Source organism: Meleagris gallopavo, chromosome 17 (genome assembly GCF_000146605.3).
Source record: "Meleagris gallopavo isolate NT-WF06-2002-E0010 breed Aviagen turkey brand Nicholas breeding stock chromosome 17, Turkey_5.1, whole genome shotgun sequence".
NCBI lineage: Eukaryota > Metazoa > Chordata > Aves > Galliformes > Phasianidae > Meleagris > Meleagris gallopavo.
The window spans coordinates 11,074,838-11,088,682 of NC_015027.2; positions in this window are offsets into that span (position 1 = coordinate 11,074,838).

Sequence of the window (13,845 nt, forward strand, 5' to 3'; positions counted from 1 at the left end):
GCTGCACTCCCTGGGCTTGCCTCTGAGATTACCTTGGGTGCTGAAGGTGCTGGACTTGTGCTCAAGGGAGTCTTGCACTGTTACTAGCTCCAAACCAAACTCTAGTGTCATCTCATGCAGCTCCACTGCCTGTGGTCATTATTACTGGTGTAAATCTGGCTTATTATTCTTAATGCTATGTTTTTATCAGTGAAATAACAGTAAGCAATTTGTACTTTTAGATGTGCTTATTGATTCAAAGCAGCCAGGGCTCCATCCACAGCTGGTGAAATGCAGCCCTAGCCCATCAGCTCACAGCACTGCTCCCAGTTTAGTCTTGACCTCCCCTAGTTGTGGCCCTGCACTCAGGGTGAGTGGCACAGTGTGACCGTAGGCTGTGCCTGCTGACAGATGTGGGCTCCCCCCAGTGCTGGGTGGCCCCAGGTCTGTCTGCAGGGGTGGCATCCTTGTCCCCGTCCCCATCAGCACAGGAGATGCTGTAGGGCAGCTGGAGCTGACGCAAACGAGGTTGGGTTTGTTCTGCAGAGAGGTCCCAGGTTTGTACTGGGCTTGTGCTGCTTTGAAGGGCAGGGACTGCTGAGCTCAGGTGATTAACATAACAATCCTGGGGCTCTGCCTTCATCCTGCGGCTAAAGCCTGGTTTGCTCAATCCAATTTCCAGCCTCTGCCCTTTCTTTAGCAGGCTAATTACGTCGGCAGGACAGTGGAAATGACCTTCTTAAAGCCACAGTGCCCCTTGCCGTCTTACTTGCATGTCAAAACATAGGAGATGGAACAGTGATACAGTTCAGAGAAATAACATGTTTAGATACAATGGGCAAAGTACTCAACGTGCTCCCAGAGGTGTACAGTGGTAACTTGCATGTTGTTGGTCAGTATCAGCCACGTATGTTTGTGAAGATCCTTCCAAGCAAGGCACAATGCTGGTGGGGCCCAGAGGTGTGGTGTTGTGCTAGCTTAAGAAATGATAAGTATGTGGTATTACACCAATAAATGTGCAAAGCATTACCATCTTGCACAGGAACCTGCGAGGGCACTGGACTGGAAAGCTTCTGCTGCACTGGTTTCTCTCATTAGTCATCCTAGCCTCATTCTGTCTCTGTAATACATAGCACCCTGCTCTCGTGCTGCTTTCTGCTTCTCCCTGGACTAGCTGGGATGTGGCTTTTGGACCCAGAGTGACTCTGCATGTTCTGAGGTCCAGTCCTACAGCAGCTGCAGACTTGCATGGGTTGGGGCTGAAGCTGGTGTTGGGAGCCTGCCAGGCAAACACGAGCAAAAAGCTACAGCCTGTTTCTGTGTGTGCAAGTTGCAGGAAACCTTTGGTCTGTGTGCAAGGCGCTGGTGCGACCAGCCACAGACTGAGGGATAGGTGCTCCCAAAGCCCTTGCAAAGGCTTACTTGACTGCTGGAGCAGAAACAGATAATTTCCAAGGGAAGTGAAGTATGTTGCTCTGATAGCATTCTGATCTGGTTTTTAAAGGTTTTTGTTGGAGTGGTCTTCATTTCTGTAGTATGAAACTGTCAACAGTCCTACAGATTCTTCACAAAGGAAGTCAGAGTTTGTACCTGACCAGTGTCTTGGTGTAAGATGTATCTGTTGTGATCCTGTTGAAGCTGGCAGTATTCTTTTGTTAAGACTGAATATTGTCTGTGTGTGATATTAGCTCTTGCAAATAAAGAGTCAATCTTCTTGTTTCAGGAGATCCTGAGAGGTGAAGCTGGTATAACTGAGGGAGCAGCCATAGCTAGGCTTCTTCTAGAGCTGAAAGGATGGCTCCTGCTTTGAAAGAAGAGAGTGTGGTGAGCATCTCGAGATTTAATGTAACAAAATAGGCTGGGAATAAAATTAATAGATAGCAGATATAGATGTGTCAGTCACACTTTGCCCCAAAGCCACTGCTGATTGCTGAGATACCAGTTCCATCACACATTGAGAAGAGGTAGGAAAACAGTTTTCAATTCATGGCAATCTTAAAGAGACCTGCTGCATACAACAAATTTGATGCTGCAATAACTGACACTGTTTGTGACAGACAAACGTGTTTAGTGAAGCACTTCAGAAGCGCCTGCTGCTGCATACCAAGAGCCCGTGGAAATGGTACCTGCTAGGAAAGGTGTTGTAAGAGGATCTCTGCTACCAATGGCTTGTACAAAAAGCTGTAAGATGACAGCAAGATTTTGAGCATAATGGAAGATTTAAAAATGTATAAAGTTGTTTTTTCCAAAGGCACAAATAGTACTAGGTGGTCTGATTCTGCTCTAAGCTACAAGACAGGGGCTCCTGAGGAACAAGGAGATGCTGGAAAAACTGCTAGTCTTGTGCTGAGGTATAAAGATAAACTGAATGTGTCTGAAAGAGGGAAACAATTACAGGAGAGACAGTTACTAGAAAACTGTTGGGAGGGAGAGCAAATACATCCAATGCAACAGGAATAGAACAAATCTTGGGAGCTGACTTGGAGGCATAACCTTGCCCATCCTTACCGTGACAGCTTTCTCCTAGGCTTTTTTACTGGGAAGATGATCACAGAAGTTCTGTCTCTAGCGTAGCACACAGGGCTATAGGAAACAGTTCAATGATTTTGTCCTCTGCAGAACATTGTGGCTTTTTGAGAAGGCAGGAATTACATTTACAATTGTGCGCACGAATATGGACTTAACAAATATTACTGTTGATGATGAAGGGCAGCTGGGTGCTCCAAGCAGGTGGGTATTGTTTGAAATGATGCCGTGGATTAACAAAAATATGCAAGGTGGAAACAAGAAATGAAATCTGTAACGTGTGTGCTATCTGGAGTGCAGGTGCATTTATGAGAGGAGGCAAATGGAAGTGCACAAGAAACATTGCTTAAAGAAAAATTGTATCTCTAACATTACTTGTGGGGCTTTTTTGTTAATTTTTCCTGCACCAGCCTTCCAGGGGAGGCTGCCTTGTTGGTGGAAAGTTCTGCTGCTCCTGTAGGGCAGAGCTGTTGTGGGTTGGTGCTGGTCAAGTAATGGTAGTAGGCAGCATGGTGAAGTCAGAGTGTGGACTGCGCACAATTTAAAATCAAGGCAAAGTATTGTTAGTTGTCCATGTGTGGATGAGCACTCTGTGTGGCTGGTGCCAGGCACTGTCACATCCCACTGCTCACGAATGCCTTCCCCAGGTGGAGACCCCGTCTGCTGTAAGTTGGAGTTAAGGACCAAATGAGACAGTTCTGTGTCACTCTTAAGTGATGCTTAGGCTCATGTTTCAGGGAGGGAGTCTGGAAAATGGGATCCTATGACTTTTTCAATGAGTGAATTCACTCATCTTTTTTTCCCCTGAAATACATGTATGTGAGAGCTACCCCATACCACAGCTGGGTCAGACGGTCTCCTGAGGAGAGGCCACTGTGGGAATGTTGTTTTCAGCATCCCATAATGGACTGAAGCCTGAGAGCTCCTGTTGGAGTCTGTGAAGTAATTAGTTGCAGTGTCCCTGCTTTGGAGGAGATTAGTGCTGTGGCTAAGTCTGCAGTCAGAGACTGTGCACTCTATTTTTGTAATCGAGAATTATAGTAAACAGTAAGCCATGCTTCCTGAATAGCACATATTTATGTATGGCTTTATACAGGATAAATCTTCTGTCTCAAATATAGAAGCAGCAGTCTTCTGTCAGGATCTCTAGAAGAAAATGCATGCTTGCAAGCGGTGTGTTTGGTACGTTGTTCACTGACGTATCTAAATTCCAATTGTAATAGGTAAAACAAGATTAAGTCACTTTCCTATGATATATTGGGCTGATGGAAATTGTTATACATCTGAGACATCCCCCTATGGCAGTCGTTTGTTGGGGTCTGGCTTGCAGGTACCTACAGTCTCATAAAGCAGGCGGTGTGCCATAGCTCCTACAATGCTGACTGTGAAATCTCCTTAGCTCCCAATTACTCCCTTTCTCTTTCACTCACAAGGACCTTGATTCAGCTACTTCTGCAGCGGGCTCCTAGTGACAAAACTTCTGTCTGAAACGTGCTGTGTCTGGCAAAAACAAGTGGCAGCTCTTACAAGGTCCTCCCAGACAGGTTTCTCTTGCTGCTGTCGTTTTGTGCACACGCTCAGTCCTGTGCCTATCCCAGGGTTTTCTTCCTTCCTCGTGATGAGTGACTTACTACCGAGCGCAGACTCGCAGAGCCAAGATGGAGGATCTCCAGGGGAAGTTTCAAGTCTTCAATAAAAGAAGGAATGCAGGCAGAAAAGAAAGCCATGACTCAAATGGCATCATTCTCTTTCCTTCATCCCTTGGAGGTTCTCCTGCCTTCCCTGCCTGTGTGTGACCTCCCTCCTCTCCCAACCAGCCTTTCTTTTTTCTGCCTTCGTCCTGCCCCTCACCCTCCTCGTTCATTGATCTCCCTTTAGGCTTTATTAGTGACTCCCCCTCCCACCATTTCTCTCCTTCAGTTTTTCTGATTCTCTAGCGTAAGACAATTGAATGGGGCCAGACTCCTAAGCTAAAGCTGGGGGTGTGGAGCGAGAGGGAAGAGGCGTTAAGATTTAATGATATTGCCTCTTTAAGGAATCCCTAATTCCTAACACCCGTCTCCTCCCCCACCTGAGAACCAATTAAAACTCAATGAATTCAAGTGGAGGCTTTTGTGCATCACATGTGCTTGACTAACAAAGCTTTCTCCATGCTGGAATAAAAGCTTCTATTCAGCAGCCGGTTTGTTCTAATTCAAATCACTTCCACTCCAGCATCCTCTCCCTCCTTGCTGCTCCTGAGTTCCCAGGCCAGGCTGGGCTGCTGCCTGCACACCCTGCCCAGAGCCCTGTGCTGCACCTTGCAGAGCCTTGCCTCGGTGGCAGAGGACAGGAGGTGGCCGCTCTGTTGTTAACCAAGCATCCCGCGGTGCTCGTGCTCCCATCCCTGGGAGCCTGCTGGGCTGCAGGGTGGGTTGGCGTTGTGTGCTGCTGCACAGCAGCTCCGGCACTGGGAGCTGATTCTGCAGGAGACTCTTCTCTGCCCTTGGGAAGGAGCTCATTTGTGCATCCTCTGTGTGCGGACAGAAAACTTCCTCGTCTATAGACGGAGTTCAGCGTTCCTTGACACCAGTGAAAGCTCTCTCCTTTCTTCTTTGCTACAGGGGTTATGTGGATATGGTGACACCTGAAGTGAAAGAGGAGTCTGAAAGCACGTGCAGTCTAAGAGAGTCTGAGTAGTTTCTACTTGCACTTTCAGCAGCCTCAGTCTATAAATTGCACTACCTGGGAACCTGAGGATAATTTCCATCCTCTAGCATGCCTTGAAAATAAAAAGGGGGCTTGAACAAGGTTGCCTGGGAGATAACATACATTTCATGCTATTCAACAATTTTAAAACCTCACTTGAAAACTTTGCGATTGCAGACCTGTTTTTTGGGTGATTTTATGTAGGGAGGCAATTACCTGTCCAGATGTTAGTAAGGTGATCTTCACAGTGTAAAACGTTCAGAGCTTCTGACTGTCCTTACTGATCGCAGTGTTAGCTGAGCTGTTCACAAAGTGGTACAAATGGCATTAACTGGGCTATCTATTCTCTGTTCCTGCAGCCTTCTATTTGTAGAGACGTTTGGATTTTTTTTTCCTCTTGTGAGAAATCTCTGGTAGAAGCAGGTTGAGTGCTTTGCTCTAAAGGCAATGAGGTTTTTACTCCCTCTAATCTCTCCTGGGAGTGAGCTCCAGCACTGAGGGCCAGCTGCCAAGAAAGCTATCTGCTCTGCTCCAGAGCCTTGTGCTGGTACGCAGCAGTTGCATTGCTCCTGAAAATCGTGTCTTTGTTGGGGAGTCATGAAGAAGAGGTCTCTAGGGTCACTGGGACCTGTCCCACAAAAAGTTCTGGCAATTCAGATGGGCTCTTGGAAGCTGTGTTGGTATTTACAGAGGAATCAATAGTGAAAGCAGAGATTGGGTTTATGTGTAGCTGGGGAGCTGTGGTGTTTGGCAACTGGGATATTGCATTTTGAACTCATCTGAAAGTCTATAGGGCTGGTAATTCTTTCAATGTTTTGCAGCTGTCGAGCATGGCAGTGAGCAAGCATTAACACATATCAGGGTGTGCTGCTGCCTTGTAGTCAACTTTTATCAAAGAGAGACTTGAGCGTCACTGTTTGAACATCCCCTAGCAGTCCCACTTCTCTCCATAGCTGTGGTCTCTCGCATTTGATCTCCAACCCCAGTGGTGGCCAGCATCTGGAACTGAAGATATCTCAGTGTTCCCAAAGAGCGTATTTTGTTCTACTCTTCTCTCCATGTTTTCATGATTTGGAATATTGTAACCCACTGTCAAAACACCTTACTTCTTACTAAATTGATTTTTTTTCTTTATAATCTAGCTTTTTTTTTTTTCTTGTAAGTGCAAGCTGACCTCTTGTCAGAATGATGTGCAAAGTTTGTGCTCAGAGTGGGTTTTCTTTGGCAAACACAGCTCTGTGTCCACGTAAATGCAGAAATGGGGACTCTGAAAGCACATGAAATGTATTGGTCTTTCAGTTTAACCCACAAATGGTAAAGAACAGTTCTTTACGTGGCAAGCTAATTTCAGGCAGTGTTTTCTGGTATCATGGCAGTATAATCTCTGTCCGTGAATGTGGTGAGGGGGAAGAAGATCAGATCCAAATCTGTTGATTTAGAAAAAAAAAAAACTTCATTCCCTCTCTGAGTTCGAGTGCTTAAAATTAAAAAGCATTTTCCTTTACAGCTTGTAGGTTATTTTCTGCAGCATGTTCTCTCTGAAGTGCTCAAAGCAGTTCTTGAGGTAGGGAAGAAAAATCCCAGATTTCAAGTAAAGAAACAGAATTTCTTGCCCCCAAATCACTTAGCTAACCTGTGAGAAGAGGCAGGAGCAGCATGAGCACTTCATGAGCTGTACTGAGATCAGTTCTCTTTCTCAAGCCTCTTATTACGTGCTATAAACTCTCTAAGGTGAGAGGCTGACAATGCCATTGTGCCAGACTGGGGACTGGCACAGCCTAGTTGGTCCCTGGATGCTTTTGTAATAAACATGCTTAATTGAAGGGAACAGGAGATGTGAGCTCGTGTGGCTGATGGGCAGAACAGCCCCTTCCTTAGCGATGCAGTTCAGCAAGCCCTCCTTGTGTTCTACACTGACCTTCGTCTCTGGGGCTCTGCACTTCGTTCCTGTTTCTTGTTAATGAAGAGAGTTTGATGGTCTCAGACCCTTCCTTGCTAGTAAATGGTTTCTACTTCAAAACAAAGTGTGGTTAGTTGGGCAGGAGAGTCCCTGGTCTGACCTAAAACTAAATTACAGCTGACCCTGAGACAGTGAGGCCCCTCCAGGTCAGGGACAAGGGCATTGTCAGGACACTAAGAGCTTGCACTGTAATTAGCAGCAAAGGTATCAAATACCTCTGTTTCCAGCATTCCTGCCCTTAAAGCAACACAAGCATAAAATACCAAAATTTCTCCTATTGCAGCCTCACTGGAAAAAAAAAAAAGGGAAGTAAGGCTGAACAAACTTCCATTGATTGGCTTTTTCTCTGTTCTGCAGTAAATCTCCCCATCTTGAACTGAATCCCACAACCCCTTGTTCCCCCAGCATCTGGGAATGAATTTACCAGACCTTGCATTTCTTGCAAGGCTCCAGAATGACCAACAAACTTGAGCACGTTTTGTCTGCCTAGCAGGAGTGTGTAAGAGGAGCTTTCCCACTTGAAAAATTTGCTTGGCTCTAGAGCTGCTTTCCCAGCAAATGTCTCTTCTGTTCCCAGCTTTCTCCAAACACCAGCAAGGGGTTTTTTAGGTTCAAATCTCTAAAATGTGTCTTGGTTTAAATACACTTTATAAAATATACGATAGGAATACAATAATTTCTGAGGTAGGAAAATATTTGTGCTAGCTTTCCTGGTGTCCAACAGTGTGCTGCTGAGCAGAGAGCAGGGTGCTGTTCAGCTAAAAACACAAGGTATGGATTATCTGAGTGTCATCTTTCTACCTTGACAAGTTTGCCACTATGCATAAGGACATACAGACTGTGGGCATGCACCTTGGGATACTGCAGAAATGTGAGCCCATAGCTCCCACAGGCCTTGTCCAGAAGTAAAGGTGTTTCCTGCACCAGCTTTTTGACTAAAATGTTCAGAAACAATGGGGAATTTTGAAAAAAAACATTTACTGCCTCACTGTTTCCATCCTTCCCCAGTAGGCAGCTTCCAAACCCCATGGGTGTCTGAAGCAGCAAACTTGGTGATCTCCAGAGGGGTAATGCTGGAGCAGGGCAGGACGCACTAAACAGGGCTTCCAAAAACACCCATGTAATCAGAGCACAAGTCCAATGAGTCAAGATTTCACAAGCCCTGAGTATGATCTCGCTTTTTCCAGTGTAACTCATGAGATTCCTCTTCTGAAGCCTCTAGAGCTGCCCTGGTCATTCCCACAAACAGGAGCGTGAGGATCTGTTCTCTGATCAGTCTGGAATGCCACAGGTAGATCATAGAACGGTGTGAGTTGGGAGGGAGCTTTGAAGGCCTCCTGGTCCAACTCCCCTGCAGTGCACAGGGGTGCCTACAGCTTATCAGGTGCTCAGAGCCCCATCCAACTGACCTTGAATGCCTCCAAGGAGGGGACATGGAGTTAAAAAAAAAAATAATAATAATAATTACAAACATTCAATTACTTTTTTTTCTAAGACCCTTAAGATTTGATACTAGAGTGCTGCATTTTGATACGTGTATCTGACAAACTCTGAATTGTAGAGGTTACAGTTTCATTCCTACTTCTAATAAAGGGGTGGCACCAATATATATTGCCTACCTCCATTGTGAGAGAGCTTTCCTGCTGCTCCTCTGCATCCCTCCATTTTTGGCAGTGTCTCCACGTTGCTCATGTCCCAGCTCTGTGCTGAGCAATGTCCCGGCTGGCTGTTTGGGTCCCTTGAGGTTGTGGTGGCTTGGCCACCTAAGAGCTGGGTGCTGTGAGTTGGGTGAATTGCTGCTTGTTCTGGAGGGGAGAAGGCTCGATGCCTCAGTTTCCTTCAGCTCATGGATTGCCTGGGAGTGAGGTGGGTGCTGGAGGTCTGTGTGCAGCAAAAAAAAAAAAAAAAAAGAGAAAGAAAATGGCATAAGGACCTGAATGTAGCAAACTCAGCCTTGAGGGAAATCCGGAGCAGGCAAAGGCGTGAAAAGATAAATGCTTAAAGGCTGTGAAAACTGAGCAGAAGATACAAGGGCAAGAACAGACAAGTAGCAGCAGGAGCGAAGTATTTCCCACTAGGTTATGAGTGATGCAGAATCAGAGCTTGTCTTCAGTTAGAGGTCAGCTCACTGGTCTGTGAGCAGGGAGGAATCGCTGTGTATTCAGACCAAGGAACAGATTTTGAGCTGCTTTCAGTTCTAAACATAATTGAAACCTGGTCGAGGTTTCTGTGACTGGAGTCTCAAGCAACAGTCCCCTTGTTTCACATTCCCTAGCCTGAGCAGCTCAGCAGCCTCTAAGCCTGAGAGAAGATGGTGTGCCCCGGGAAACAAGTCAAACCCTCCTTCTCTGGAAGATACCACTCCTGGCCCCAGAGCGACTGTGCTGAGTGCACTACTTTGGAACGCCAGGAGTTCTTCTGTGTACTGCACCCACTGGGTGAGTTGGAGCCTTGCTTGGTGAGGTGATGCTTGAATATTCTTCAACAGCAAACAGGAGAATGACCGTGGAGGTCTCCAGGTGTACCTGGACTTCGTAGTCTGGCTCAGCAGAGGCAGCTCAGGCAGGAGTGACATGCACCAAGCAGATAAGCTGCTTCTGCAGGCTGAAGATGGAGCTTTGCCTGGGAAGACGCTGTTGTCTGTCTTGATTAGGACATGATGCCTGATGTAAGTCATGTGACGAGCACAAACAAAATACCTTGACAAAACCTTGAGGAACCAGGACAGGCTGAGCTGCTTAAGGAGATTTGCAGAGTGTATTTCTGTCCTGTGCACTCGCCTTGGCCTGAACCTTTCCTGCCTCAGGAGTTCCAGCATATACCTTGAATTTTGAAGAAGCTTTTTCCTGTTCATTCCCCAAGTGATCTGTAAACATTGTCAATTTTGTGCTCTTAAGTTTAACAGTGTAGTCCCGGTTGCTTTACACCACCAAGGTACCAGAATGCTATAAAGATGTCTTATGGGAAGTGCTGTTGGGATTTGTGGAGCAAAGGTCCCATCAAATTAGATTAGAAAATAAGTCCTGAAGAAATGGGAGAGTTAAGAGCTGATGTGAGTGTTACAGCGGAAGTGGGAAACTGATTGTGTCTGGAAAGAGAGGAGAAGGAGAAACAGCTTCTGCTTGCTTGGCTCCTGTTTGTGTTTTGGGCCAAAAGTTCTCTGCCTGCTCCTGTCAATGCCTATTCCTTCTGGTGCTGCTCTGGGGCAGTGCCAGGACCCAGATTTCTGCCTCCTGCAAGCCTCTCAGCTGGGGACCCAGCTGTCTTTCCTGCAGCCTTGTTCTCCCCTTGCACCTCTTTTCCCTCACTTTAAGGTGGATTTTAGAGGTTCTTGACCTAACAAGGTGAAGAAATAATAGAAACTGAGTATTAAAAACACTGCTGAGAAGTTGCCTCTTAGCCACAGGCAAGGGCAAAGTATAACCTGATCAGCAAACCAATGCTTGCTTAATTTGTTCTTAAAAATCTTCATGGATGTGGATTTCTCAGCCCTCCCAGCTGGCCTCTTCCATCTTCAGCCATCATCACAATTGCTGAGTTTCCTGGAACATTTAACCTTGGTGTCTCTATCAGCTGAGCTGATTGTCCTATCCTGGGTGAGCACAAGGACCAGTTCAATCAGTGTCCTTTGCAGAACAGTCTGACAGATCTGGTGGATTTCTGTTGCACGTGTCCTCATCTCTTTTCTCTGACAGTGGGGAAATGGATTCTTCTGTGTCACCACCCCACCGTGAGCTTCCTAGTGAAGAAGGGAAGAGCAGGAGGCAATGCAATGCCCTGCTTCTGGGGTGGGTCAGCAGCGGGCTGACGATCCAGGAAGGCCACCTCTGTGTAGGGTGCTGGGCGTAGGTTAAGCAGGAGCCAGGATGGAGAAGAAAGCAGTGGCTGATGAAAGTCTGTGACAAATGGTAATGAAGCGATGAAGGGGGAAGTGGATAGGAGAGAGAGGTCCCATTTTCCAAATCTGCTGTTTGTTTTGAGACGAGGTTAATGGGGAGTGGAGACGTTGCCAGCCCACCTTTGGAGAGGGGAACCCCTTCAGAGGAGAGCTGGTGCCTGCACAGGGGCAGGCTGTGCAGAGCTGGGCACCCGCAGTGCTCCTGGCTGAGCAGGCAGTGCTTCCTCCCTCTTTGCTGTATCACTGTAGGTAGAAGCTGCTGGAGCTTGTGGAGGGGGAGAGCAGCAGGAAGGACTGATTTTTATTTTTATTTTTATTTTTATTTTTATTTTTATTTTTATTTTTATTTTTATTTTTATTTTTATTTTTATTTTTTTTCCCCTGTCCATCAGCAATTGGAAGCCTGCTGTCCTTCACAGACCTCTTCTCTTCTGCTGTTTTATGCTGAATCCCTATTCACCAAGCTGAAAGTTACTTTTTCTTCTTCTCTCTGAGAAAGCAAAATGATATTTTACTTCTGCTTTTCTTTCCATGCAGGGTTTTTTCAATTCTTGTTTCTGAGGTTCTAATCTCTCCTGCTGCCCTGTGGTAATTTGAATGATCTCCTCTCTTCTACCTCAGTCCTTTCTTCGTTATCCTTCTTGTCTCTATTTACTCCTTATTCACCTACACATATGCATCTATGTATTCGTATCTTAATATCTTCCAGATTTGCTTGTTCAGCATCGGAACATGAATTCGACAGGAGAAATTCAGATTCCACCTCAAGTTTGTTTATTAACTGTCCAAGCTGAATGAAAAACAAAACTTCTCTGAGTACCCGTGGCCAGAACCTCCCGGCTCCGGGACACAGCCGAGCCTCCAGGACTTGGTCTCTCTGTCACTCTTCTGTGATGCAGGAGCAAAGGAGGCCCTGCTGCCCTGCCCCTCTCCTAACCTCCACTTCTGGGAACCTCCCTCTCCCCATGAATAACTCCAGTGTCTGCCACTGGTGCTGGGCAGCACTTTGCCAATCATCGTCCCCAGCAGGAAGTGGACATGATTTTGATAGTGTCACTCTACCACACACGAGACGCTGAATAGCAGCAAGAAAACTGAGCAGTTTTGTTAATCTCGCTGGTGTTTGGCAACCTCTCAGCAGCAGCCACAGAGGCACTACAGCTGTCTGTCTGCAGCCCCAGGAACACAATGCTGCATTATTTTATATTTGGAGATCATTTTTCCAATCATAAGGTCTGGAATGTTTTATATATTTACTTCTCTGTGAGGAGAGCTTCCTACTGTCACTAATCAACAGATTTTTCAGGCTTGTGTGTTATAGAGATAAATGCATCGATACTTCCAAAGGGCTTTGGGGTCCTGAGGTGGAAACGCAAAATATGACTTGTGTTTTGGAAAGGGCCTTGGAATAAGTTACGTGGTACAGCATGCCGTCACTCCCAGGGATGCAGCTCCAACCACATCCTCCATCCAGCCCCTCCTGAAGATTGCTTTTTCCTCGTACGTTCACAGATGGTAGCTCGCTTTGATCCTCTCTTCTCCAATATTGGTGGAAAAGAAGAGAATAAAATAATAAGCATAATGCAGAAGATATATATATTTATAGTGAAGTGTTTTAATGCTGCCTCTGAGTGCTCTGCATTATCTGTTGTGTATAATGCACTTAAAATTATAACGGTCTGCTGGGAGTAAACCGAAGGATGTTGTCCTTTTGTATGCCCAGCAATGATCTCTTGTTTCTTTTCTCCTTTCTGGAGTTTAATTAGCACTGCTACTCTGCCTAAGTTGGGCAGTCAATGGAGCATGAAAGCCTGTGCCAGGTGACTTGCAAAACACTGGTTTCCCACTTGAAGTATTTGCCATCCAACTCGGAGCAGGTGCCAGGAGGCAGCGCAGCAGCAGTGAGTTTGGGCAGCGTGGCAGGAGCAGCAGTGGCTTTCTGATGGCCCTCACAGGGTGTGCAAGGGGAGGTGACTGCCGTGTGCTGCTGTGCTGCAACCGTGGCTGAGGTACACAGCTCAGTCCCTGGGGTGGTCACTGAGCGTCTGGTTGTGAGCTCACTGAGTACCAGGTGTGGGGCCAGAAGATGAGATAGTGCCACTGACTTCAGCTCAGGAAATGGAGTGGGTGAATGGCGGTTTGGCAGAGCTAGTGGGTGGATGAATTCAGCTCTCAGTTGCAGCCACAACCTTTGGGATGAGCCTAGGTAATGAAAAATACTATTATGGGGTGCTATTAAAACAAAGATGTCCCAGTTCACCCCCAGGAGGGAGGTGAGGTGTATTGGCACAGGGAAAAGCAGTCATTAAAGAAGGGGAAGAATGGTCAGGTGAGGCTGGTGCTGACCTACAGCCGTTTGGCTGAGGAAGGCTCGTGCTGAGGTGTGGAATGGGCAGGGGAATGTTTGGCAGCACCGTGGCACGGAGCAGGAACAGCCCATCAGCCTGTGCCACCCCTGACCTGAGACAGGCTTTGTGTGCTGCTGTGTTCTGATGTGTCACCACTGCTAACAAGCGCCCTTTCTCGGGGCGATGCACCGTGCAGGCAGGGCAGAGAGGCTCCGGTTCTCCTCTGACACCAGCATTTCAGTTGTTCCTCACTGGGCTCCTCCACGCCAGCTTGCCCGAGCGCCGAGCGGAGCGCAGGGCCCGCAGTACACGGGTGAACTTGCGAGAGGGCAGCGAGACGCCGGAGCCTGGCACGGCTCTGTTGATTTATACGAGCGAGGAACTGCTGAGCACCGGGGGCCGCTCCGCTCCATCCGCGGGGAAGGGCTCGGGCCGCGCCGAACCGC